Here is a 5,054-nt window from a genome sequence, read left to right on the forward strand (position 1 = left end):
CCATTTTTTGATTGGTTGTTTATTTTTCTGGTACTGAGCTGCATGAGCTGCTTGTATATTTTTGAGATTCTTTGTCAGTTGCTTCGTTTGCTATTATTTTCTCACATTCTGAAGGCTGACTTTTAACCTTTCTTATAGTTTCCTTTGTTGTGCAGAAGCTTTTAAGTTTAATTAGGTCCCATTTGTTTATTTTTGCTTTTATTTCCATTACTCTGGGAGGTTGGTCATAGAGGATCCTGCTGTGATTTATGTTAGAGAGTGTTTTGCCTATGTTTTCCTCTAGGAATTTTATAGTTTCCAGTCTTACATTTAGATCTTTAATCCATTTTGAGTTTATTTTTGTGTATGGAACCACATCTTCTTTATCCATTCATTTGTCTTTGGACATTTAAGTTGTTTCCATGTCCTGGTTACTGTAAATAGTGCTGCAATGAACACTGAGATGCATGTGTCCTTTTGAATTATGGTTTTCTCTGGGTATATGCCCAGGAGTGGAAATTTGGGTCATATGGTAGTTCTATTTTCAGTTTTTTAAGGAACCTCCATACTGTTCTTCACAGTAGATATACCAATTTACATTCCCACCAGTAGGTGTAAGAAGGTTTCACTTTCTCCACACCTTTTCCAGCATTTATTGTTTGAGATTTTTTTATGATGGCCATTCTGACTGGTATGAGGTGATACTTTGTATACATTATGACTTATATACATTACCAAAGCAAGAAGGTTGTATTATTAGATGTCCAGATATTGGTTATGTGATAAAGAATATAACTGTGTACACCAATGTTCATTGTGGCACTATTTACAATAGGTAGGACATGGAAGCAACCTAGATGTCCATCAACAGATGAATGGATAAAGAAGTTATGGTACACGTATACAATGGGATATTACTCAGCCATAAAAAGGGATGGGTTTGAGTCAGTTGTAATGAGGTGGATGCATCTAGAGCCTGTTATACAGAGTGAAGAAAGTCAGAAAGAGAAAAACAAATATTGCATAATAATGGAATCCAGAAAAATGATACTGATGAACCCATTTGCAGGGTAGGAACAGAGACACAGACATAGAGAACAAACTTGGAGATATGGCAAGGGAAGGAAAGGGTGGAATGAATTGAGAGAGTAGCATTCAGACATATACATTACCATGTAAAATACATAGCTGGCTGGAAGTTGCTGTATAACACAGGGAGCTCAAGCTAGTGCTCTGTAATTCAACCTAGAGGAATGGGATGGGAATGGGGGGTGGAAAGGAGGTTCAAGAGGGAGGGGACATATGTATACTTCTGGCTGATTCACATTGTCATATGGCAGAAACCAACACAACATTGTAATGTAATTATCTTCCAATTAAACTTTTTTTTTTAATTTAAAGATTAAAAAAAGCATGTAACTGCATAAATGTACACATGTGAATTTTGGGATGTTGGCAATATTCTTTTCTGGATCTGAAAGACAATTACTTGAACGTGTTCATTCTATGAAATGTATGGAACTGAACAATGAGACGTGGGTATTGTGTGTACTTTTTTGTATGCATTTATACTTCAGAAGTTGGCTTAAAACTTAACATTCAGAAAACTAAGATCCTGGCATCCAGTCCCATCCCTTCATGGCAAATAGATGGGGAAACAATGGAAACAGTGAGAGACTTTATTTTTTTGAGCTCCAAAATCACTGCAGTTGGTGACTGCAGCCATGAAATTAAAAGATGCTTGCTCCTTGGAAGAAATGCTATGACCAATCTAGACAGCATATATAAAAGCAGAGACATTATTTTTCCAGCAAAGGTCTGTCTAGTCAAAGCTATGGTTTTTCCAGTAGTCATGATGGATGTGAGAGTTAGACTATAAGAAAGCTGAGCACTGAAGAACTGATGATTTGAACTGTGGTGTTGGAGAAAACTCTTGAGAGTCCCTTGGACTGCAGGAGACCCAACCAGTCCATCCTAAAGGAAATCGGTCCTGAATATTCTTTGGAAGGACTGATGCTGAAGCTGAAACTCCAATACTTTGGCCACCTGATGCGAAGAGCTGATTCATTTGAAAAGACCCTGATGCTGGGAAAGATCAAAGGAAGGAGGAGAAGGGGATGACAGAGGATGAGATGGTTGGATGGCATCACTGACTCAATGAACATGAGTTTGAGCAAGCTCTGGGAGTTGGTGATGGACAGAGAAGCCTGGTGTGCTGCAGTTCATGGGGTAGCAGAGTCAGACACGACTGAGCAACTGAACTTAACTGAATATTAAAAAAAAAATTCCAAGTGCCTTAAGGAAATCTACTAAATGAAATTAAAGAAATAATTTTAAGTGACCTAAAAATTTAGGAGGGGATGTTGGGACTATTTCATTCTAAAAGCATCCTTTCTCCTCTACAATTTTAATTTCACTGCATTCTCCTCTCTTTAAGTTGAGCAGCACCTAGAATCACCACTACGTGACTCACAAGTAAGGCTTCAGGCTCTGTAGGAATCCTCATAAGGAAAATTCATGCAAGTCTGTCACGTCTCTGTGTCAAAGAAGAGTTTTGGGTTTTGTTTTTCCCAGAGAACTCCAAGGCAAAGATTAAGTATTAATGTATTCTAGAGGCTTGGCTTTCTGTTAACTGTGACAACAGGGGTGAAGAGAGAACCCTTCTCTCTGTATGGCTTGTCTCTCAGGCTTCCAAAGATCTGAAGAGCAGTGTTGCTGGTAGGCTTTTCCAGAAGCAGATGTGGAGACAAAGTTGAAGGTGTAAAAGATTTACTAGGGATTAATACCTGGTAGTTCAGAAGTAAAGAATCTGCCTGCAATGCAGGAGACACAGGTTCAATCCCTGGGTCAGGAAGATCCCCTGGAGGAGGGCATGGCAACCCACTCCAGTATTCTTGTCAAGAGAATCCCATGGACAGAGGAGCCTGGTGGGCTACAGTCCATAGTGTCACACAGAATCAGACATGACTGAAGCAACCGAGCATACATGCATGCAATACCTTTGAAAAGAAACAGAGGGGCAGGGGTGTGGGAGAACAGGATGGAATAAAGGAAGAAGTTGAACTGTGATGCAGCCTCCCCCTCCAAAGTCTCAGCCATCTGGGTAGTTAAGGCTAGAGGAAATGTTGACCATCAGAGTATCGTAATAATGAATTATCCTGACAATGGCTTTGTAATTCATAGGAAGGAAAGTGAATTACAGAAACCACAAGATCACAATACATTTACTGGTAGAAAAAAAGTACTCTTCACGCCATCAGATTTGTAATTAAAGACAAGAACTACCTCATTCATTTCTCTATACCCAAAATGGTGTCGATGCTGAAAATATCTGTGAATCAATTAATACTTCAAATTTGAATGTGACGCAAGTAAGAAACTTCAGCTGGTCTCCCAGTAGGAGAGAATTATATATTGATCCACCCATCTTGACTGATTAATCAGAAATGGATTTTTTCAACCTTTCAAATCCACTTTTATTTTCTTTTTTCCTCCTCACATACAGCATTTTTCCACACCCTGAATTTCTTGCAGCTATAAAGTCATTTGATGTTGGTCGGTACCATTTTATCCCTTAAAACTTCGCTGGCATCAAAATATGGCAGTTAACCAGTGTTAAATCTATAAAATATTTACATAGCACAGCACATTAAGCTTTAGATGCTTGGCAATTAAACCACGTAAAAACTGGACAAGACCCCCAACTTACATGTTCATAATCAGGTGTTCACAGTCCCTATCTGGTGACTGTACATGGTTCAAAAGGCAGCAGAGGCAACAGGTAGTTACTTTGAAGGGTATGGACCACTATTATCTGGAAGCACACTATGTTATCCCAGTGATGTATCACTCCACCCTTCTCCAAGGCGGTCTCATAATTCTGGAATGGCAGGTCCAGCTGATACAAAATGAAGACAGACAACACAACATTTACTCTATGGAAACATCCTAACTCCTACTATGCATGCATTGTGGTCTTAAACGCAACTCATCCTGAAAACCTGTCATGGTCATTTTGGATTTTTAGGTTGGATGATCCATCAATCTTGCACTCAACCATTGCTTCTTTTATGTCACCATCACTACCAAAGCTGAGCTGGACAGCAACTAGTGGCTGCAGGTTGCTCCCATGAAGTTTCTTTCCACAATATGGAAAATATTTTAAATCTATCTTTTCGTTGGGAGGATAAGTTGATAGAACTGCTGTGCTTTCACTCTTTGCAATAAAGTCTATCCTTGGTTCTCTGTGATGCTTTAATCCAATTATTTTGCTCGTTTTCACAAGAATACAAGGGTTTCCTGCTTGGTAGCCAAACGTGGGATCATCCACACCACTGCAGGGTTAAAGTAAGAGGAAGCCTGGCATGCTGTGTATTCTGGACCCTTCTGCTCAAAAAAGTTTCCATTGGTACAATCTGTGAGATTCTTCTGTTTTTCTAAGCCATATGGTTTTAGAAATTTCTTAAAGTCATCAATGTTCCCTTGATAGGATTCCGAATCAGACAGGCTGAATCAAAAATCCAACCCCGACACTGGTTTTGGAAAAACCTAAGTCCTGGACTAGGAATCCGGTGACGGTATTTTGGAACCTCATCATGGTTCAGAGTCTGAAGCATGGCCTGCAGTGTGAATGAAAAGACTGCAGCCAGGAACCCATAAAAGACAAGGTTGAAGAGCAAGATCAAACCCCAATTCTTGGCGGTGCGCCCCAGGATCTCTCCGGTGGTCCGGTTGTAGATGAAAAGCTTCCACTCGGCCAGGCTCTGGCTGAAGGACAGAAGTCTTCATCTTTCTTCGTCATGGTGTGTGTGGCAGACTGCGAGGGGAGCGGCGAGGAACGCGCAGGCTCGTCCCGGCTGGAGGGACGCAGCCCGGCGACGGCGGCAGAAGGCGCAAAGGCCGGCCGAGGAAACCTCCTCCCTGCGGTGAGGGCTCAAACCGACTGCGCAGTGCAGCGCCGCGCCGGGCCACCGCTCCGGCCGCTGAAGCCTGACGTCTTCCAGAAACGGATTTTGAAATGGGTGATGGGCTTTGGAAAAGTGGGCTTCAGGAAGGGCCTAAAATGACACTCGTCA

General features: G+C 41.2%; 1 pseudogene; it reads right to left on the reverse strand.

Moving 5' to 3' along the window:
* Positions 1-3,937: 3,937 nt before the first annotated feature.
* Positions 3,938-4,754, reverse strand: LOC113893411 (annotated as a pseudogene).
* Positions 4,755-5,054: the final 300 nt, after the last annotated feature.

Source organism: Bos indicus x Bos taurus, chromosome 5 (assembly GCF_003369695.1).
Source record: "Bos indicus x Bos taurus breed Angus x Brahman F1 hybrid chromosome 5, Bos_hybrid_MaternalHap_v2.0, whole genome shotgun sequence".
NCBI lineage: Eukaryota > Metazoa > Chordata > Mammalia > Artiodactyla > Bovidae > Bos > Bos indicus x Bos taurus.